The 24,753-nt window shown below is 38.8% G+C and overlaps 1 pseudogene; it reads right to left on the bottom strand.

The window, feature by feature from the left end:
- Positions 1-1,760: 1,760 nt before the first annotated feature.
- Positions 1,761-7,696, bottom strand: LOC138877904 (uncharacterized; annotated as a pseudogene).
- Between the last annotated feature and the right edge of the window lie 17,057 nt (positions 7,697-24,753).

Raw genomic sequence — 24,753 nt, 5'->3', positions numbered from 1 at the left:
TGGCCTCTCTTTCTTCAATTTTGACTCCAAAAGTACTCCCTAGCCTTCCCTAGTCATATATAACCTGCAAGTCATGAAAAGCACTAATAAGAGCATTTTGTTAGCACTTTTATTATCAAAACTATGCAAGAAGGCGGTTATTTAGGGCCTGAATATAATTAAATTCACCTATTATCAACACCCCACACTTAAACCTTTGCTCATCCTCGAGCAAGCTAAACCACACTTCTAAGTCTAACCGTTTGATGCATTACCCCAAGTATGTCACACCCGCCATTTTGACGGAACAACCTATGCAATGTGCCGGTCATACCCCAGATGCAGACTCTATTGCCATGACATACTTGCGCTCGCTCTAGTTACTCTAACAGAGGTGACGACTTACTTTTCCTTCCCGAGTCACATTCCCTCACATAAAAAATCTGAGAGAAGTTCCACACGCATAAAATTCAAACACAAGGAACCGAAGATAGAAAGAATTCACTCACTCTCAGCAAAGAACATCCACATGCCACACAGACACACCATAAGCTTGCCCATAGTGTAGTACTCTACTAATCGAGCTATTTTAGTCAAAGATCAAGAGGTCTTTATTTTGTTGTAATGTAGGCTAAGGGCCGGGTATGATACATTTGGATGTAGTGACTAACCTCTTTAAGCACTTTTAATACACACTTCCTTTTATCTCAATTTCCCTGCTCAGCCTAATCATTCCTCCACATTTTTGTTTCACAGGTGACCCCTACTTTTCTTTAGGTGCAACTGGTTTTTTTTTTCGCTAACTCCCTACCACCCCACACTTTGACTTTTGTATGTTCCTTAGTGATTCAAGTGCTTCTCGGAGGTATAGGTTCAAACAATCAGCTATTCAAACACAGGGATATAGGTCATTATAGGGTTATCAAAGAATAGGCTTCAAGCTCAAAAGGGTTAACTATGGCAATATAGACATGTGGATTCACCATTATATATAGGCTTACACAAAGAAATGCCTCAATCATCTCTAAAACCAAACAGCTTCTATTTCGCTTTGCACACACACAGGGCAAGTTCTAGGTATCACATGCAAGCACAAAATGCAAGTAAAATCTCACACACTTAACATGTAACTCGTTCTGAATCAGTTTATCAACACACTCATACGAGCGTTCAAGCAAAGCAAGATGTGCACAATTAAGGCATAGATTTACAAGTCCACAACTGAGCCTAGACGTCACACTCTCAAGTTCATTTTAGTTGTTTGCAGGTGTGTACATCCAGGGTAGCAGTCTAGCCTTTACCCATCTTAGTCCTAACTACAAAAAGGAAAATCTACCTAACCCGGTTCAAGAAAAACCCTTGGAAAAGAACCGTGGCCAAAAGAAAAACCAAGGGGGACTTACTACACTGCCTAAAAAGGAAAAAATAAATAAAATAAAAAGAAAAAAAAATTCTTCATGGACTACTTCCCTCAAGAGTACTTGTCCAAGTGGTCCGTCCTCAAGAAGAGTCTTCTACCTTTTATATATATATATATATCCAATTTGGACCCTCAAGAGACCCGTCGACAAGTGTCCGTCGTTGGGCCAAGTCAGACTCCTCATATAAGTACAGTCAATTGTATACAACAACATCAATTTCATGCTACAACACACACAATGTCTATGTACAGTACACATATCACTAAAGCAAGTCTCCCACCCCACACTTAAAGTCATGGTATGTCCCCATGTCATATCAAGAAGGTAAAGAGCAGAAGGGTAAGAAGACTTCCCTGAGACTCAATCAGAGTCGGAGACTGTGCTGGGGTCCACATGACAAGCTCTCCCCAAAGCACGGAACCAGGACACGAACCGGCTCTCAGACCTGGCCTGCCGTTGAGACATGGCATCCATACGCGTGTGTAGGCCCTCCACCGAGGTGCGAAGATCGGCGACCTCTTCCTCCATAGAACGCAACATAGGATGGGTGGACTGCGATCTGGATAAGCCAGCCCCAGTATGGGGGCGCCAAGAGTGTCCTGCACTGTCATAGGATCTCCTGGATGGTGCCATAAGACCCGGGTCATCATCCTCATCATCGATCTCAATAGTGGTGCATGCACCCCTGCCCACTCTGATGCTCGAAGCTTTGAAGGCTGCTTTAGGGGGCAAGTCTCCATCAGCAGGATTTGTGGGGACATTCTTCCGCAGGCACAATGTAGTCACCAGAGAGGGAAAGTAGAATCCTTTTGACCTCAACGGGGACCGTATGATCATTTCGTCACCAATAAACCTTGCCGCATCAAAATCTTTCTTTGTGACGAAGCACCACGTCAAAAGGGCTCTTTGGAAGTTCATATCAGTCGTATTGCCTGAGGGCAAGAACCGGCTGCAAATGATAGTGAGCCAACACTTAGCCAAATGGGTGAACGAATTGGAGTTTAGGGTGATGTGGTCACGTATCCAGATTGGTTGCCCCCCCTGCGCAGAGTACATCAGTCATAGTATCCCAAGTGACACCTGGGGCGTCCTGGTAATAGTCAACGTCACCAGTAAACCAGGGCAGCCGCAATACTTGTCGAATAGTTTCCACGGAGGCATCTACCCATGTGCCTCGCACAGTCACCTCTCGCAATATATGAGCTGGGCAGTTCACGTAGAACTCCCGTACAAGCATCCTGTTCACCGTTTCAGGTTTATCAAATAAGAACTCCATTTCCCTTCGCCGGATTTCCTCATACATCTCCTCCTTTTCTGCACGGAGGGCTACCCTGTCAATCGGTATTTCAGGGATGAAGCTTTTTGAGGCCTTGGCATGAAAGTCGTCCTCTGCCACTTCGGATTCGAACCTAGAAGCATCATAAGTAGGCTGTTGGGACGTGCCTGCCGATCTCTTTTGCTTCTTACGAGCCATATGACCTGCAAAGAATACAGAAGAACCTTCAAATATATCCTACATGTGCCAGCCGAATGGTTACTCAGACTTCACCACCCGATGGCACCAAATAATATTTCCCATTTACTCCATTTAGACACTATGTCAAACCCTCAACTCGTGATGTGTTCAAAGTTACAATCTCCACAATGGCCCCACAAGAATACAACACCCCACACTTACTCCCTCAAGTGAGTCACATTAAAAATAACACCACCATTTACCAAATACAATACCACCACAACCTAGGGCAGGCACAAAATGCCTCAAAATAGCACCACAAGCCCCAAATTTCCGGCCAAAAAGGTCCCACCACCAAACTACACCGCAAATATTATTTCTAGGACTCCAAAACATCTAAATAACCCCCACAATCGAAGTAGAAGAAAGACCCAACCATTTTAGCACCAAATAAATCCGCAAGAAGCAAATACAACAATAAAAAAAGAGAAGAAGCAAAAATTAAAAGGAAATCTACACTATTCCTACCTAGGGTTTAACTAAAATAAGTTTAGACCAAATTTACACTAAGTTAGAAGATGAAATAGAGAGAGAGAAAAACTTACTTGTTTGGTTGAGGGAAAATGGGTGGTGAAGGTGGAAAGTAGGGGAGGATGATAATGAAGTTTTGTGAAGATGAGAGGATAAGAGAGAAGATAGAGAAATTAGAGAGAAAGGAGTGGGGTTTTTTTTTTTTTTGTGGTTCTGGGCGGGTGGGAGAGGGTTTAGTGGTAGGTGGGGGGGTATTTTGAGTAAAGGGGAAAAGAAAAAAAATTAAAACAAAACAGAAAAAAAAACTTACCTGGACCCCGTCTGCGTCTGCCGCGGTTCTGCCGCGGTCGCGGTAGGACCGTGGTAGGCCAAGTTGAGATGGCCCTCTTGACCGCGGTTTGACCGCGGTCGCAGTAGAACCGTGGCCTGAGCCCATCTCTGATTCTGATGCCTTTTTTTTTATTTTTTAAGAAGAGTTACACTTACAACAATTTCATGGGTTGCCTCCCATGCAGCGCCTGATTTAACGTCGCGGCACGACCCAGATGAGTGCAGTTAAGGCTCGCTCGACCTCCGTGGTTTAGTCAATTGCAGTTCAGACCCTTTCTTGGGCTCGCTCATACCCACATACAACTTCAATCTCTGAAATTGACTCTTAATGTACAAGAGTCATTCTCAGTGGAAACGTCAACCGCTCCTGACTGGAAAACTTCAACTACTCGAAATGGTCCAGACCATCGTGACTTCAGCTTACTCGGGAACAACCTCAGTCTTGAGTTGTATAGAAATACCATGTCCCCAGGTTTGAAATTTCGCTCAACAATGTTCTGATCGTGTAGCCTTTTCATTCTCTCTTTGTACAGCCTTGTGCTCTCAAAAGCAAGATACCTGAACTCCTCGAGCTCATGCAATTCTGTGACTCTTGACGTGCCCGCAGCTTCCATGTCTAAGTTTAGTTGTTTCAGTGCCCACCACACTTTATGCTCAAGTTCTACAGGTAGGTGACAGGCCTTCCCAAACACTAACTTGTATGGTGACATACCAATTGGTGTCTTGAAAGCTGTTCTGTAGGCCCAGAGTGCATCATCTAGCTTCCTTGCCCAATCAGTTCTTGTGGCGTTCACAGTTTTCGTTAACACACTCTTGATTTTCCTATTGGATACCTCAACCTATCCACTAGTCTGCGGATGGTATGGAGTAGCCACCTTGTGGCGCACATCGTATTTTAAAAGCAACTTCTCGAAGGCTCTATTGCAGAAGTGAGTGCCTCCATCGCTGATAATTGCACGTGGTGTCCCAAAGCGGGTGAATATGTTCTTCTTTAGAAACCCCACCACCACTCTCGCATCATTGGTGGGCAATGCTACAGCTTCCACCCACTTGGACACATAGTCTACAGCAACAAGGATGTACTTATTGCCATAGGAGCTGACGAAGGGACCCATGAAATCAATCCTCCAGACGTCGAACACTTCTATCTCCTGAATTGGGTTCATGGGCATCTCGTGGCGCCGGGAAATGTTCTCGGTGCGTTGACATTCATTACAACCCTTCACCCATGAGTGAGCATCTTTACACACAGTCGGCCAGAAAAATCCAGCTTCTAGCACCTTTGCTGCTGTCCTGATCCCTCCAAAGTGTCCACCATAAGTCGATGCATGACAAGCCTGCAAAATAGAAGATTGTTCTATCTCGGAGACGCATCTCCGGATCATGTTATCCAGACATATTCGAAAGAGATAGGGCTGATCCCAATAGTACAAGCGGCTTTCACGAAAAAATCGTTTCCTCTAGACCGATGAAAGGTCGTGAGGAACTATACCACTGGCCAGGTAATTGGCCAAGTCTGCATACCATGGTGCTTCCTGATGAGTGGTGGTGAGCAGTTGCTCGTCCGAAAAAGTTTCCAGAATTTCCTCAACTTCAATTGCATTTTCAGCTCCCTCAAGTCGTGATAGGTGATCAGCAACTTGATTCTCAGTGCCCTTGCAGTCACGTATTTCAAGATTGAACTCTTGTAACAGCAACACCCAACGAATCAGGCGTGGCTTAGAGTCTTTCTTTTCTATTAAGTACCTGAGAGCGGCATGGTCAGTGTAGACGATTACCTTTAATCCTATCAGGTAGGATCGGAACTTGTCGAATGCGAACACCACAGCTAGCATCTCCTTTTCAGTCACCGTATAGTTAAACTGGGCTCCACTCAGCGTTCTGCTGGCACAGTAGATTGGGTGCATCAATTTGTCCTTCCGCTGGCCCAGCACTGCCCCCACTGCGTAGTCACTAGCGTCATACATTAGTTCGAATGGTTGCTCCCAGTTGGGGGCAACAATGATGGGTGTTGTGACCAGTCTCTGCTTCAACTCCTCAAACGCTACCCTACAATCATCAGAAAATACAAACGGGTGATCTTTCTCTAATAACTTACAGAGAGGTTTGGTGATTTTGGAGAAGTCTTTTATGAACCGCCGGTAGAAACCGGCATGTCCAAGAAAACTTCTGATTGCTTTGACCGAAGTTGGTAGAGGAAGCTTTGCTATTACATCAACCTTTGCTCGATCTACTTCTATTCCCTTGCTTGACACCCGGTGCCCCAAGACTATGCCTTCTTTTACCATGAAATGGCACTTCTCCCAGTTCAGCACCAGATTAGTCTCGACGCACCGTTTCAGCACACGCGTCAGATTCACCAGGCACTCATCAAATGAACTTCCCACCACTGAGAAGTCATCCATGAACACCTCCATTATATCCTCAATCATGTCAGTGAATATGGCCATCATGCACCATTGGAATGTGGCGGGTGCATTGCATAGGCCAAAGGGCATCCTCCTAAAGGCATAAATGCCATAAGGGCATGTGAAGGAGGTCTTCTCTCGGTCCTCAGGTGCAATGGAAATCTGATTGTACCCTGAGTACCCATCCAGAAAACAAAAGTGTGACCTCCCTGCCAATCTATCCAGCATCTGATTGATGAAGGGAAGTGGGAAGTGGTCTTTCCGGGTGGCTAGATTCAACTTTCGATAATCCATGCAAATTCTCCAGCCTGTGACGGTTCTCGTTGAGATTAGTTCATTGTTGTCATTCTTCACAACCTTCATGACACCCTTCTTAGGCACACATTGAACTGGGCTAACCCAGTTGCTGTCAGAGATTGGGAAAATAATTCCCGCATCTAACCACTTTATCACCTCCTTCTTCACCACTTCTTTCATATTTGGGTTCAGCCTCCTCTGATGTTCCCTGGAAGGTTTGTGCCCATCTTCCAACAGAATCTTATGCATGCAGTAAGCGGGGTGATCCCCTTGATGTCTGCCATGGTCCACCCAATGGCAGTTTTGCACTCCTTCAATACCTGTAGAAGCTGTTGGACCTGCACATCTAACAAACCAGATGAGATAATAACAGGTAGAGTGGAGTCAGGTCCCAGAAATTCATACCTGAGGTGGGCTGGCAATGGCTTTAGTTCCAGCTTCGGTGGTTCTTCAATGGATGGCTTAGCTGGAGGAGTCTCCCTCTTTTCTAAGTGTAGGGGCTCAAACTCTAGATTTCTTTCCCAAGACCCTCTACCTTCCAGTGCCAACACCCATTCCACCAAGTTCTCACCATTCACTTCCTCCAAATTCGTCAAACATGCAGCGAGGGGATCCTCAACCGTCAACACTTCATCATCAGACTGTACGATTACATCCACGGCATCAATAAGAGAGCAATTGGCGAACTCACTTGGTCGCCTCATAGATTTCTGCACATTGAATATAATCTCTTCGTCATTGAGCCTCATCTTAAGTTCCCCGGTCTCACAATCAATAAGAGCTCTCCCTGTGGCCAAGAATGGTCTTCCTAAGATGATAGGAATTTCTTCATCCACTTTGCAATCCAATATCACAAAATCTGCAGGGAACACGAATTTCCCCACCTGAATAAGTACATCATCAAGGATCCCAAATGGACGCTTCACAGTCCTATCAGCCAGCTGCAACAACATAGAGGTGGGTCTAGCTCTCCCAATGCCCAACCTTTTGTAAATGACCAGGGGCATAAGATTAATGCTGGCCCCTAAATCATAAAGTGCTTTCGCAAAAGCAAAGTTTCCAATAGTGCATGGAATAGTAAAACTCCCTGGATCAAAGAGCTTTTCAGCAAAAAGTCTAGTTACCACTGCACTGCACGTCTGAGTAAGTGTCACCATGGCCAAGTCTTGGAAGTCAAATTTCCGGGACATTAAATCTTTCATCATTTTTGCGTATCCAGGCATCTCCTTTAAAGCTTCAATCAATGGAATATTAACCTGAATTTTCTTGAGCATCTCAAAGAACTTTTTGTACTGCTCCTACTTTTGATGCTTGGCCAACCTCTGTGGAAATGGAGCAGGAGGTCTTTTCTTCCCAATCTCTTGGGACTTTTCTTTCTCAGCTACTATCTCTACTACCGGCTCTTCAACTGCTTCAGCAACTTTCTCGGTCTCCTGTTGAGTATTCTTTTCTTCCTGAGCAGGCTGGATTGTCACATCTGTCAGCCTTGTGGAATCATCTAGCTCAATGGGTACCTGAATGAGTGTCTCAGCCTGTATATTGTCACGAGCTCTCTCCTGCTCTACATCAAGATCCCTGCCATTACAGAGACTCACCGCCATCAGCTGCTTCGGGCCCTGATCTTTAGGATTGATTTGGGTATCTGCAGGTAATGTCCCCTGAGGACGATTGTTCAGAGACATTGAAATTTGGCCCAATTGCACTTCAATATTTTTGATTGCTGCGTCCTGTGCATCTACCTTTCATTTATTTTTGTATTGGACCCAATCACCTGCTGCATCATTGCTTCAAGTCTTGTGAACCCATCTTCTTGCCTTCCACCATGCTGTTGTTGAGGTGGGAGATACCCTTGTTGTTGACTGTTGTACCCCTGTGACCTTGGATAAGGTGCCATATTGTTGGGGGGGGGGTCTCATACCTCCCATGTTTCCAGCGTTGTATTGTGGATGAGGTGGTCTGTATGGCTGCTGAGTTTGCTGACCCCAATTCTGATTGCCCTATCTCTGGCCTCCATAGTTTGACACATAGTTCATGTCCTCAGGGTGCTAATGATGATGATCATGCTCAGCATTCCACGGATTACCAATTGGCTGACTAATGCAAGATGCGTACAAGCCCCCATTGGTGGTATCTACAATGTGCACTTGCTGTTTCTGCCCCGATTCCTCCACCTTTTTGGTGAGTATGCTCATCTGTGTCAAAAGGGTCGCCACATTTTCAGCCATGGAATTTGATGGGTCAAAAGGCACTGAGTGTACCACTGGAGTGATAGGTGCATTCCTCGTCATCCACCCCGAATTTTGAGCCATTTTGTCAAGCAGACTTTGACCTTCTCTCCAAGTTTTGCTCAAAAACGCCCCACCAGCTGAGGCATCTACAATGTTCTTCATGCTATCTGACAGTCCCATGTAAAACTGTTGTCCCAACATCTGATCTAGAATACCATGGTGTGGACATATAACCAACATTCCTTTAAACCGGCTCCATGTCTCATGCAGTGTCTCCATTGGTTTTTGTTTAAAGCTCACGATCTCATCAATTTGTTGAGCTGTTTTGTTGGGCGGGTGGAACTTGATGTGAAATTGCTTGACTAACTCATCCCAAGTTTCTATAGAGTTTATGGGGAGTGAGTTTAGCCGGACCTGAGCAGCTCCTGTCACCGAGAATGGAAATAATAACAGTTTGATTGCTTCCGGAGTTACGTTGGGTTGCCTTTGAGTTTTGCAAATCGATAGGAAGTTCTTCAAGTGTTGCTGAGGATCTTCGGCTAGTGTCCCAGAAAATAATCCCTTATTTTGCAGCAAGTGCAGCATGTTGTTCGTGATCTGGAACGATTCAGCTTGTATCGCGGGCACAACAATGGCAGTGGCCAGATTGTCAGCTGTGGGTTGTGCCCAGTCATATAGTGCAGCCTCAGGCACAGGAGGTGCCCTATCTCTGACGTTTCCGTTGACGTTGTCTGCGTCACCCATGTCAATTTCGAGGTTGTGTGTTTGATGAGGTTGTTGAAGTCTTTTGTTGGCAAGGTTCAATATCCAGAATGTTTTCTCTGGGTCTGAGAGTCCTTCAAGTACTTCTCCAGTCCTCGTAGAGTTTCTAGGCATACACCTGTGCAACCACATCAACAACCGTCAAAATTTTCAATCAAATCTTGGTGTAGAGAAGACTGACTATACTAAGAATTTTTTTTGTATTTCTATCAATGGTAATCGATAATTCCGTTAATTCCCCGACAACGGTGCCAAAATTTAATCACGCCCAACTATGCCTTATAAAAAGGACAATGCGGACATTGCAAATATAACCTGAGTATTCTACCTAGAGTCGAATCCACAGAGAATTAACCTATCAATCACAATCTTTAGAACTACTAAAGTCTTGAGACCCAACTTCCCCAGACGTTTGAATCACCGTTGATGGTTTCTTTACTAACTAAGATTGCAAGTAAATAACAAGTGTAAACTAAAATGCTAAGGTTGTAAACAATAATGAGAAAATGCTAAGGTAATGACTTCCCCTAATGATGGAATCCCTTCTGTTTATGCTTCATACAAATTTACCAACACACCTCTATCAATCATGAACGCTCATCTTACCGCAAATCTCTCCCGAGTAATCACAGTAATATACTCAATGCACTCTCCCGAGATACACTAGCTAGATTTAATTAACATAGTTCACTTCAGATTGCACTCAAGGCTTCGTTATCCCTAATCCCACCTTTAAACCCGCAGTTATAGATCCCTCTTATACTTTGGGAGTAGTGTTGTTCAACAATAACCTAAATATGTACTCTCTCCCGAGTTATGCACACTAAATAGGCACAACTAATTGAGGATCCTGTCAATTAACTACAACAAGAACATAGTTGAACAAATAAAGATTGAAACTAGCAATTTGTATTCACATAAACAAGAAGTTCATCCCCCAATAGGTTCCATCAAAACCTTAGACAAAGGATTTAGCTACTCATAACTATGGGTAAACAAATTAAAACAATATTCATCATAAAACTTGCAAGAAAAATAAAGAGAAAGAAACCAAGATGTTTTGGGTGATCTCTCACACTTGTTCTCCTTGCCAAAATACTCTCCAAAAACAATACATGCCTCTATTGGGCGAAGTCTAGTGTTTAAAATAGGGTTTTGGGCTAAAAATCCCGTGTTTTGCACTTTAGTCCCTGAACTTTCTCGCACCTGCCGCGGTTCTGTCGTGGTCGCGGTGGAACCGCGGCCAAACAACTCTTTTGAATCTCCTTTTGTCCGCGAGCAGTCTTCACCGCGGTTCTGCCGCCGTCGCGGTGGAACCGCGGCAGAATCATTTCTCTGATTCTTCAGCCTGTTTTTGCGTGGTTCACTTGGGATATTTCACGGATGACCTCTCTTTCTTCAATTTTTGACTCCAAAAGTACTCCCTAGCCTTCCCTAGTCATATATAACCTGCAAGTCATGAAAAACACTAATAAGAGCATTTTGTTATCACTTTTATTATCAAAACTATGCAAGAAGGCGGTTATTTAGGGCATGAATATAGTTAAATTCACCTATTATAAAAAACATATGACACTAGATACTGAATACGATCATTGTGTGTATTTGCACAAGCTTAAAGATGGTTCCTTTGTATATCTTCTCCTATATGTTGATGATATGTTGATAGCTTCCAAGAATTTGGAAGAAATTGATAAGTTGAAGATTCAACTGAAGAAGGAGTTCGAGATGAAGGATTTGGGTGAGGCAAAGAAAATTCTTGGCATGGAGATAATTAGAGATAGACGTTCAAAGAAACTCTGTTTATCTCAAAAGGAATATTTGAAGAGAGTACTTCAACGTTTTGGCATAGATGACAAGACTAAGCCAGTTAGTACTCCACTTGCTTCCCATTTTAAGCTAAGTACTACTATGTCGCCAATGGATGAAGCTGAACGAGAGTATATGTCAAAGGTACCATACGCAAATGTTGTTGGTAGCTTGATGTATGCAATGGTTTGCACAAGGCCTGACATTTCACAAGCTGTTGGAGTTATTAGCAGATATATGCACAATCCAGGGAAGGAGCATTGGCAAGCTGTGAAGTGGATTCTACGGTATATTCATAATACTGTAGATGTCGGGTTAGTTTTTGAGCAGGAAGACAATCAGTCTGTAGTTGGATATTGTGACTCAGATTTTGCGGGTGATATGGACAAACGAAGATCAACTACTGGTTATGTGTTTACTTTTGCAAAGGCACCAGTTAGTTGGAAGTCTACTTTGCAGTCAACAGTTGCTTTGTCTACAACAGAGGCAGAGTACATGGCTATTACAGATGCTGTGAAAGAGGCAATTTGGCTTCAAGGATTGCTAAAGGAGCTTGGTGTTGAACAAAAAGGTATCACAATTTTTTGTGATAGTCAAAGTGCTATTCAATTAGCGAAGAACCAAGTTTATCATGCAAGGACGAAGCACATTGATGTTCGGTATCATTTCGTACGAGAAATCATAGAAGAAGGTGGAGTCACGGTGAAGAAAATTCATACTACAGAGAATCCTGCTGATATGCTGACAAAGGTGGTGACTGCGGTCAAGTTTCAACATTGTTTGGATTTGATCAACATTGTTGAACACTGAAGATTGAAGATGAAGACACAACCAAAATTTGTTATTGAGAGAGAATTGAAAATGTGGAATTTTGCCAAGGTGGAGATTTGTTGAAGTTTGGCAAAATGCCAAAGTCCCACATTGGTTGGGAGTTAAGTTTGGGGGGGATTTTTCCCCTATAAAAGAAGGCCTAATGTTTAGGATTGAAACACACCTCTCATTTGCCTTCTCATCTGTTTAAGGCATTTGTATCTTCTCTCTTTAGTATTATTTCACTTGTATTTTTGGAGTGAAATAAAATATTGGTTGTGTCCGAGGAGTAGGCAAAATTAGCCGAACCTCGTAAATTCTGGTGTTCCCTTTATTGTTGCTTTATTGTCTTATTTATTATTTGGTGGCTGTCATAATTTTGGTATAGTAGTTGTGACTTATTCACACTATATACATTTGGCTTCCGCAACAATTGGTATCAGAGCCAAGGTACTGTCTAAGTATGCTCTGTGGTTGCAGCATAGTCTGATCTTCCACATCAGAAAAGATTTATCTTGGTAACTGAGTCAAGGTTCTGTCTGAGTATGCTCTGTAGTTGCAGCTTAGTCTGATCTTCTACATCAGAAAGGAAATAATCTTGATTTGTGTCGTCAGCTATTAAATAATATTTGTGTCAAATATGGGGGACAATAAACAAGAAGAATCTACATCAAGTGTCAACAATACGTCATCATTGGCATCTTCGCTTATGACAAGAATTGTGTCAAATGCGAAATTTGCGGTAGAAATTTTTGACGGGTCCGGACATTTTGGGATGTGGCAAGGCGAGGTTCTAGATGTCCTTTTTCAACAAGGGCTAGATCTGGCCATTGAAGAAAAGAAACCAGATGTTATTGGAGAAGAAGATTGGAGAATTATCAACCGTGTTGCTTGCGGTACCATTCGATCCTACCTTGCTAGAGAGCAGAAATATCCATACACAAAGGAAACTTCTGCAAGTAAATTATGGAAAGCACTGGAGGATAAATTTTTGAAGAAAAACAGTCAAAATAAATTGTACATGAAGAAGAGACTGTTTCACTTCACCTATGTTCCTGGTACCACGATGAATGAACATATCACCAGTTTCAATAAGTTGGTCACAGATTTGCAAAATATGGATACAACTTATGATGATGGTGACTTGGCCTTAATGTTGTTGGCGTCACTTCCTGATGAGTACGAGCACCTTGAAACTACTCTACTCCATGGAAATGACGAAATTTCTCTCAGAGAAGTTTGTTCAGCTTTGTACAGCTATGAACAAAGAAAGCGAGAAAAACAGAAGGGCGGAGAAGGAGAAGCACTGTTTGTGAGGGGTCGTCCTCAAAATCAAACGAGGACAAAGAAGGGAAGATCCAAGTCAAGATCCAGACCCAGCAAAGATGAATGTGCCTTTTGTCGAGAAAAAGGGCACTGGAAGAAAGACTGTCCGAAGTTGAAGAATAAGGCCAAACATAACAATGGAAAGGCTATTATGGATTCAAATGTAGCTGATTGTGATGATTCAGACTTCTCATTAGTTACAACAGAGTCATCAACATCATCAGACATATGGTTGATGGACTCGGCTTGTAGCTATCATATGTGTCCCAACAGGGACTGGTTCGTGGAATTTCAAGAAGGAGAATATGGAGTCATCCACACAGCGGATAACAGCCCTCTTACCTCATATGGCATTGGTTCAATACGATTAAGGAACCATGATGGAATGATCAGAACATTGATAGATGTTCGATATGTACCGGATTTGAAGAAGAATCTCATCTCTGTGGGAGCCCTAGAATCAAAAGGGTTCAAAATCATTGCAGAAAATGGAGTGATGAGAGTATGCTCCGGTGCACTAGTGGTAATGAAGGCTAATCGGAAGAATAATAATATGTACCGCTATCGTGGCAGTACAGTTATTGGGACAGCGACAGTAACATCCAGTGACGACAAAGAGGCAGAAGCAACCAAGCTATGGCACATGCGCTTGGGACATGCTGGAGGAAAATCCTTGAAAACTCTATCAGATCAAGGATTGTTAAAAGGAGTAAAGGCTTGCAACTTGGAGTTTTGTGAGCATTGTGTTAAAGGGAAACAGACAAGGGTTAAATTTGGTACAGCGATCCATAATACTAAAGGCATTTTGGATTATGTACACTCTGATGTTTGGGGTCCTTCCAAAACACCTTCATTGGGTGGGAAGCACTATTTTGTAACCTTTGTTGATGATTTTTCCCGAAGAGTATGGGTGTATACAATGAAGAGCAAAGATGAAGTGTTGGGAATTTTTCTCAAATGGAAGACGATGGTGGAGAATCAGACAGGCAGGAGAATCAAGTGTATTCGCACAGACAATGGAGGTGAATACAAAAATGATCATTTCAATAAGGTCTGTGAAAATGATGGCATCGTCCGACACTTCACTGTTAGACATACACCACAACAGAATGGAGTGGCAGAACGTATGAACCGGACCTTGCTGGAGAAGGTACGGTGTATGTTGTCCAATGCTGGCTTGGGCAAAGAATTTTGGGCTGAGGCAATTACATATGCATGCCACCTCATTAATCGTCTACCATCTGCTGCTATTGATGGCAAAACACCATTTGAAAAATGGTACGGAAAACCTGCTGTAGATTATAACTCTTTGCACGTGTTTGGCTCAACTGCATATTATCATGTGACGGAGTCAAAATTGGATCCAAGGGCAAAGAAGGCTATTTTTATGGGAATTACTTCTGGAGTCAAAGGATATCGCTTATGGTGTCCTATGACAAAGAAAGTAATATTCAGCAGAGATGTTACCTTTGATGAATTTGCTATGGTAAATAAGGTAACAGAAGATACCAAACAAAATGAAGGTGCTTCTAAGCAGGTGGAGTTTGAGGGAAAATTTATTTTTCCTACACAAGAAGCAGAGGAGGAAACAAATGAAGATTACCCTCTGGAAGGAGAGCCAGTAGAGGAGATTCCAACTCAGGAATCTCAACAACAACTTGAATCAATAGCAACCAGCAGGCCAAAAAGAACAATAACGAAACCTGTTCGTCTCATAGAGACGGTTGCTTGTGCAACCTCAATTGTAGCTGATGATGTTCCTACTACTTATAAAGACGCTGTCCAAAGTTCAGAAGAAGATAAGTGGAGGATTGCCATGAATGATGAAATACAGTCCCTTCATCAGAATCATACATGGAGATTGGCCAATCTCCCGAAGGGAAAGAAAGCAATTGGGTGCAAATGGGTATTTGCAAAGAAAGAAGGATTTCCTAACCAATTAGATGTTCGCTACAAAGCAAGATTGGTGGCCAAAGGATATGCTCAAAAGGAGGGAATTGATTACAATGAAGTGTTTTCTCCAGTTGTAAAACATTCCTCCATTAGAATTATGTTGGCTTTGGTAGCACAATTGGATTTGGAACTAGTTCAGATGGATGTAAAAACTGCGTTTTTACATGGAAACTTGGAGGAGGAAATCTACATGACTCAGCCAGAAGGATTCAAAGTTGCTGGAAAAGAAAATATGGTGTGCAAACTTGAAAAATCGTTGTACGGATTGAAACAATCTTCTAGACAATGGTACAAGCGATTTGACGAGTTTATGTTGCGGCAAGGGTACAAGAGAAGCAAATACGATCATTGTGTGTATTTGCACAAGCTTAAAGATGGTTCCTTTGTATATCTTCTCCTATATGTTGATGATATGTTGATAGCTTCCAAGAATTTGGAAGAAATTGATAAGTTGAAGATTCAACTGAAGAAGGAGTTCGAGATGAAGGATTTGGGTGAGGCAAAGAAAATTCTTGGCATGGAGATAATTAGAGATAGACGTTCAAAGAAACTCTGTTTATCTCAAAAGGAATATTTGAAGAGAGTACTTCAACGTTTTGGCATAGATGACAAGACTAAGCCAGTTAGTACTCCACTTGCTTCCCATTTTAAGCTAAGTACTACTATGTCGCCAATGGATGAAGCTGAACGAGAGTATATGTCAAAGGTACCATACGCAAATGCTGTTGGTAGCTTGATGTATGCAATGGTTTGCACAAGGCCTGACATTTCACAAGCTGTTGGAGTTATTAGCAGATATATGCACAATCCAGGGAAGGAGCATTGGCAAGCTGTGAAGTGGATTCTACGGTATATTCATAATACTGTAGATGTCGGGTTAGTTTTTGAGCAGGAAGACAATCAGTCTGTAGTTGGATATTGTGACTCAGATTTTGCGGGTGATATGGACAAACGAAGATCAACTACTGGTTATGTGTTTACTTTTGCAAAGGCACCAGTTAGTTGGAAGTCTACTTTGCAGTCAACAGTTGCTTTGTCTACAACAGAGGCAGAGTACATGGCTATTACAGATGCTGTGAAAGAGGCAATTTGGCTTCAAGGATTGCTAAAGGAGCTTGGTGTTGAACAAAAAGGTATCACAATTTTTTGTGATAGTCAAAGTGCTATTCAATTAGCGAAGAACCAAGTTTATCATGCAAGGACGAAGCACATTGATGTTCGGTATCATTTCGTACGAGAAATCATAGAAGAAGGTGGAGTCACGGTGAAGAAAATTCATACTACAGAGAATCCTGCTGATATGCTGACAAAGGTGGTGACTGCGGTCAAGTTTCAACATTGTTTGGATTTGATCAACATTGTTGAACACTGAAGATTGAAGATGAAGACACAACCAAAATTTGTTATTGAGAGAGAATTGAAAATGTGGAATTTTGCCAAGGTGGAGATTTGTTGAAGTTTGGCAAAATGCCAAAGTCCCACATTGGTTGGGAGTTAAGTTTGGGGGGATTTTTCCCCTATAAAAGAAGGCCTAATGTTTAGGATTGAAACACACCTCTCATTTGCCTTCTCATCTGTTTAAGGCATTTGTATCTTCTCTCTTTAGTATTATTTCACTTGTATTTTTGGAGTGAAATAAAATATTGGTTGTGTCCGAGGAGTAGGCAAAATTAGCCGAACCTCGTAAATTCTGGTGTTCCCTTTATTGTTGCTTTATTGTCTTATTTATTATTTGGTGGCTGTCATAATTTTGGTATAGTAGTTGTGACTTATTCACACTATATACATTTGGCTTCCGCAACATGTTCACTATAAAGAGGTAAAGGCAAAGGCTCTTTAAGATCATCCTTTTGTAGTGCTAGAAGAAAAGAAAATTTTGAAAGTGAAACTTGAGGTAATGAAATAAAATTTTTGGTTCTGAAAAGTCCTAAAAGGTGCTTAACGACTTTGCATTGATCCTTGAAATAACATAGGTGTACTGTTAGATTCCTTTGAGAAAATTACAGTTTTCTTTAATTAGGAATTTCAGCCTTAATTTTGTTAATCAGGTTATCTTTTGTGGTTTCAATCACCTTGTTTGCTCCATCAACTAGTTTTCTGAGGCGAATTTAGAATTTGAATCAATAAGTTTAAGAATTTAAATTATTTTATTCTCTAAAAGGAAATTGTATATCATTTGAGTATTCTCATTATGGATAGATGGAAAGTTGAGCCTTGAAGATTTTGGGCCTTGTTACTGTACAGATAACAAAGCAGATATTCGGATCCTTTTGCATAGGGACTTTTTCGTGTGTATATATATATATATATATATATATATATATATATATATATATATATATATATATATATACTAGTTTTAGGGTACGCGTGCGTGTGTACCTTATCAATAAAAATATATTTTTTTAAAAATCACACATAAAATCTTTGAGTTGTAAACTGAATATTAAAGAAAAAAGTGCGAGTCGGAAGCGATGAATATTCTTTTTCACTTACTAATAAAGGAAGAATTTTTGTCTCGCATAAGTCTTCCGATATTAAGTGCCAAGATTCCTTTAATTCGATTATTCGAGCATATTGATTAATTTCGTGATGAAAATATTTTATATGAGAGTAATCAAAGTTTTTAAACTCGATTTCCTATTTTTCTAGAAGAAAAATACCAATAAGAATAACAATTTTCTACTTTTCTTCCTTTCCTTCAACTATCATACACAAACTTTCAAAACATCTTTTTAAAATATATTTCAAATAGTTGTAAATATGTGTTGTCTCTTGTTTTTGTAGATAACAATAATAATTTTCAAACTTTGGCGAAAGAGGTGGTTTACATTGTTCTCTGAAACAAAAAAATATATGTTTAAGAAATAATAATTCTTTTACTATATTGTATTTTATAATTCAAACATGTTTGATACAAAAATATGTATTTTTATTTGTGTGATTTTTAAAAAGTTTATACTTATTGATATAGGGAACACGCACAATAATTTAAGCAAAAAGAACGAAATAGAGCTACTTTATAAAGACCAAAACCAAGCATCATAAAGCAAATTCTGGTCCTAAATTATACACGATTAAATAACTAAACTATTAAACAACACAAAATCAAGAATCAAGAATCAAGAAGCCACTATGTAAAAAAATCACAAGCTTAAAGTCCTTGGTTATGCATTTCTTTTCATTTCATCACTCTTTGATAAGAGCTCGACCTTGCAATTTTATCTGAAAAAATGTGCATATAAATATAATATTAGTATTTATTGTCCTAAAAAGACTCAGTTTAAAGGTCAAATTGTGAAAAGATTATCTGTGTGGTTAAATGAGTAACCTCGTCATAATATTTACACCTTTAATTTACAATGGACAGTCGAAATGATATGAAATCCTCAACCAAAAGCGTAACATATCCCCTCAATCCAAAAATCTCATTTGAAAAGAATATTGATTCTAATGTCGAAGATAAAAAAAATTACCAAGAATGAACGGGATAGTACTAAAAATGCATCAATCATCACCATGTTTATCAGGAATCTAATTCCATCAGGAAAATCAAAATTTAATGAAATACATAATAAACGCCGTGATTAAAGATAATAAAATATGTAAATATATACGCACACATGCAATAAGAATGTGAATAACAACTTACTGCTTTGGTTGAAAACACCATAGGCTTCTCCAATAGATATACTAAAGCGATCACAAAGAAAGTCAATTAGTGCTATGGAAAAAGCATTCGATAGACAACAAATAAATTTTGAGCTCCACAAGATGAAATCCCAACATCACGTTGAATGTTGGATATTTTGTCCATTTTTTTTTTTTTTTTTTTTGCTTCTACCAATTATGGACTCAACGACCTCTCTACCCGTAGAGCTAAAAAGATACTAAGGTAAAACATAAATAATTCTGGTAAACCCGAGTTATTTTGTTTTGGTTTAGGAGAAATAACATGGAAGGTATATATGATAGTTATATTACATATTTCAAATAAGGAAAGATTTTATACCAGGTAAAGAATCTTAATTGAATTCAAACTTCTAAATATTTAAGACTTCTTACCTATTTCAAATAAGGAAAGTTTTAATAACCAAACTATTAGTTGATTTTAAAGTCAAATTTTTTATAAAAATAATTAAATGCTAATTTTGTCTAATTTAATCTATTTTTTGAAAGGTAAACAGAAATTGTTCAATTTATTTACTTGTTGCTAGAAATCCTTCCATTTGAATTATTAATGCTATCCTTTCCACTTAAACTTTTCGTGTGGAATATGTTGAAATGTCTAAAAGGTTCTTAGTTTGTATATTGAAACTGTCTAAAAGCTTCTTAGTTTGTTGTACTTATTTGTATTAAAAGTATGAAAATATCACAACTCAAAATGCGTTAGTCCAAAGTAATATAAGGAAGAATTAATGATATTTGTATACTATAGAACAAATATAAATACTCTTGGCTCAAAAAATAGTAAAGTAAAATCTTAATAGGTTGTGTTTTTTTTTCCTTACCTGTTTCATATTTTTACTCTTAATACTGTAGATTGCAATGTCCTAAAATATAGGACTTCCAACAAATTTCGTTTAAATAAGGAAGTTTTTTAATAATCAAATATATAGTTGCTTTCAAAATTATTTTCAAGATCTCAGTATTAGAAAAATAATTATATGACAGTTTGTCCAATATGAAATCAATTTTTAAGGGTAAAAAAGGCGAACGACATTTCGCTAAAGGCCTTCGTACTTTTAATATAATATAGATATATATACGAGATTTTAAACTTATTTACCCGGTTTTTTTAAGTTTCATATTTACAAAAAGTAACTAATTTTTTTAACAAAATATATATAAAAAATTCGGTCAAAATCTACATATTATCTACAACTTAAATACATTGTATGTACAAAATCCGGTCAAAAACTACAATTTACATACAATTTATATACTACTTGTATACAATTATGTAAGTTGTAGATATTTTATATACCATTTCTACACACGACATACAAACTATATACAATTTTTTTATGTCTTTATTTCGAGTTTCAATATGAAATTCCAACCAAAACCACCTCGAATTTTCACTAAATTCTTTGAAAATTGAGATATATAAATTCCAAAGAATATTCTCAATCATTTGCAATAACATCCAATCTAAATAAATAATAATTTTGCAAACTTCGATTTTCTATTAAGTTTTCTAATGACTATCAATGGAGTTTAAACTCATGTATACACGACCAACTTCAGTTTAGTTTCAATTACACCGTCAATTAGTTTCAGTTTAGTTCCAAACGCCATTCCTATTGACAATATCTTTTTTATCCATCTTAAAAAAAAAGTTCTGGTAATTTGTATTGGTACTTCATGTATGTATTCTATGACTTTTAACTAGTTGAATAATTTTCTTACTGTTCTTCAAAGCTCCGAGCATGTTCATCTGCAAAAGCCGAATCAAAGAGGAACTAAAAAAAGGAATATCTGTATGAAAAAGAAAAATGGAGAAGATGAAGCCTAAAATGGATAAGATTGGAGTCTAATAGTATATTATTTTGTATATAAACAATAAATTATATATGTTAATGTAATTAAGTAATAACCTCTCTATGAAGGATAGATAAGTTTATAATGTAGTATAGAAACAAAAGTCACTTTTGCATTAGGGGAGAATCTACAAATAGGATAATTTGTGTCCTTGTTGATTTTTTTTTTTTTTAATTTACCCAGCTAACAAGCATTTGGGAAAATAGTTCGGTGCCAGATTTTAAAGCACGATAACCAGAATTTCAGCAAATTATGGTGGTCGTCAGAATTGTGAATGTTCGTGGTAAAATTCCGACGATCACCATAATTTTTAACCACAATGCTGAAAACGATTTGCTGAACCTTAAGATTTGCCACAAATCTCGATGGATCATAATTTTTTGTAGCATTGTGACTTAATTTCTAGTGCTTCAAAATTCTGCTTCTCAAAATCCTGACATGTGTGCTTCAAAATTCTGTCTGAAGCATTTTTTCCAAATACTTTTCTTAATGAGCTCAAAATGTAAATGATGGTCCTAAAAGAGCTCAATAGTACTCTATCTATAACTTTTCTTAATGAGCTCAAAAGTACTCTCAGAAGTGTTTTTCTCAAAAGTACTTTTAGTGAGAAGCAGTTTGTATTTGACTAATTAATTCGGAAAACACTTCTGAGCACCAATTAATATTTGGTCAAGCTTTTAAAAGCAGTTTCTAAGTGTATTTTTCTCAAAAGTGCTTTTCAAAAAAGTGCTTTTGAAGAGAAGCTATTTTTTCTACTTATCCAAAACTACTTCTGCTTCTCCTTAAAAACACTTTTTTTTCTTCCAAAAGCTTGGCCAAACACTTTAACTTTGAAAAAAAAAAGCACAATGCTTCTAAGATTGGAGAAGCTTGGCCAAACAAGTTATTGATCATGAAGTTTGTGTGAATTGGCTAATCTTTAAATATATTATAAATTATGGATATATTTTAAATAACTAGCTTAAAAGGCGCTATTGCTGCACTTCGCCTTTTTTGCGAAATGTCAGGCCACGTGGGATGTGTTGGTCACAGTAGAGGGCATAACAGATAGGATATTTTTGCATTAGTTTTGTAACGTCGAGGATAATAGTGGATCGAAAGTATAACAGAGGATATATATGATCTTTTTCTGAGAAGTTTTATTGTGTGCCTCACACAATTGACATTAGTTGCGTGAGGCCCCTTTTGTCCGATAAATTTGTGGACCCAAATCTTACATTTTTGGGTTCACAAGGGTCCAAAAAATTATGAGACAAAAAAGATGTCTTATAAAACTAGCGTCAGTCGCATGAAGCAAAAAATAATTTTTTTGTCTTTTTCTCATAATAAAAGGGTATTTTTAATCCTTTACCCTTGTAAATTTTGTAAAGTGGAAGTGAATTTACACTGCATTCAAGATCGATCTTTAAATGATGGAATTAAAAAGAAGAAAGAAAAAAAGGTTGGAAAAGAAGACTACCCTTGTTGAACTATGTTGAAGCACAAAATTACAGTGAAATCTAAAAAGTGCAATTATCTTTTAGTTTGTGTTTGGTATGATCTTTTCCAATTTCCCCATGTTTGGTTGACTTAAATAGTTTGAAAAATATTTTCTCATAACTCATTTTCCTCCCCTATCAAGATAAGAAAAAATATTTTCCAAAACTCCTTTTTAATATTCCCGACCATATTTCTCTTCCCCACCAACCCACCCCCACCCCACCCCACACCCATCCATCCTAAATAGAAATATTATTAATGTTAATTTTTTTTTATGTTATAGATAGAGTACTTTTTTTTTTAATTTCAACAAATGAGTATTTTTTTTTATGATATAAAAACGTATTTTCTTCATTTTAACCAAAAAAAGTACTTTTTTCATGACGTAAAAAGGTATTTTCTTTCATTTTAACAAAATGATGTAGTAAAAAGTGTTTTCTTTCATTTCAATAACAAAAGTTTTTTTCTATGATGTATAAAAATATTTTCTTACATTTCAACAAAATGAGTATTTTTTTTTCATAATGCAGAAAAAATATTTTCTTTCATTTCAACAAAATAAATATTTATTTTCATGTTGTAGAAAGAATACTTTCTTTTTGAACCAAATAAAAAGTATTTTTTTTTAGTTATAGAGCACAAATTTTAATGTTATTTTTGCGTAAAAAAGTAATGCAGAACATTAGTGCCTTTGGGTTTGTGTGAATTTTTAGAAGAATAATTAAATTCTTGAAAAAAAAAATGGAGTTCTAAAAACATTGGGTATTTGGAGGAAGAGGGGAGGGGGAGCACAAAAAATATAGGGCTTGGGGGAAGGGGTAAGTAAGGAGAGTAGCATAAATAAATATTTTTCACTCTCTAACCAAACACTAGATATTTTTCGAAATTTATTTTTCATTCATCAACCAAACAAGGAAAAATAGGTGATAAAATCACTCATTTTTCATGAAAAAAATCTTCTAGAAAAATATTTTCCATGAAAAATACTTTGTCTTCGTACCAAACACACCCTTAATATAACGACCAATTATTTAGGCGCGGATTCACTCCCATACGATCCCCTTCTAGGGTTTCAACTTCCCTTATTCGAGAAGATTCGCCATTTGAAACCATAAATTACAATCCAATCAATCATGCGTCCGGCTTATGACTTCTCCTTCAATCGGGCCAGATCCGGCACACTTTCCTTCTACGCTCGGCGTCGTCCATGGAGAGAACTATTGGCCCACCCGTCTTCATATACCCGGCCCATTTCCCTCGCCGATTTTACATCTCGTGTGAAGCGAAACCTCGGTTACTTTCGGGTCAACTACGCCATCATTGTGCTGCTCATACTCTTCTTAAGCCTCTTATGGCATCCGATTTCAATGATCGTCTTCTTAGTCGTGTTCGTCGCTTGGTTTTTCCTCTACTTCCATCGCGACGAACCGTTGATGATTTTTAACCGTATGGTTGATGATAGGATCGTTCTGCTTGTTTTAAGCGTTATTACAGTGGTGAGTTTGGTGCTGACACGTGTCTGGGTGAACGTGTTGGTCTCGATCGTGGTGGGAATGGTGTTAGTATTTTTGCATTGTACGTTTAGAATTACGGAGGACTTGTTTCTAGAAGAGGATGATGCTGCTGATGGTGGATTGCTGTCTTTTGTTGGTAGCTCGTCATGATATGAAGAAGCTAACACGGAGCAAATGTTATTGTAGTCAATGGCCTCTTGTTGAAGCAATTAATTCAACAATTTGAATAAAATGTTCATTGTATACAAGGTCGGATTAGAATGCAATGACGTTTAAGGCATTAAGGAGTGTAATTTTTCGGGGTTTATTGTATGGTCGTGAATGGCTGTTGTTTACATTTTTTCCGGCAACTGAATTGAGAATTGAGACACGGATTATTTGGAGTATGTCTAGTTTTGTGCTGTCATTGTATATAAAGAGTACTCAATTTAATAGTGAGAAAGCAATAGTTAGTGAACAAATGCTGCATGGAATTTCTGTGATTTGTGATTGGATCTGTTTCACTAATTAACTGAGCTTTACTGGATTATTGTTGCACTTATCATGCTGATATATTTGATTAATGAATCAACAACATCTACATTTTAAATTGTTAGGATCGTTTATATGATGCTCTGTATTCCATCCTGTTCTATTCAAGTTTAATATGATTCAACATAGCTTGACAATGTTTTGCCGATCGTTAATTGTTCAAACAGTTCAAACATCTGGGAATGAATGCTGTCTATCCACTGTCATTTCTAGCTATAAGTTAAATCATCTTCATATATAAGGAAGTTTAATAATTTGGATGAAGATAGTGCGAACTAGTGTTTTAAAAGGCGTTTTCGGGACGAGGCGCACCAAAAACGCTCCGAGGCGATGGTGTGGAGCGAAAGTCTCCGGAGGTGCCCAAAGACTTTTTCA

The sequence above is a fragment of the Nicotiana sylvestris genome, chromosome 9 (genome assembly GCF_000393655.2).
Source record: "Nicotiana sylvestris chromosome 9, ASM39365v2, whole genome shotgun sequence".
Lineage (NCBI taxonomy): Eukaryota > Viridiplantae > Streptophyta > Magnoliopsida > Solanales > Solanaceae > Nicotiana > Nicotiana sylvestris.
Note: the sequence above shows the minus strand (reverse complement) of the source record. Positions and strands in the feature narration are given on the sequence as shown.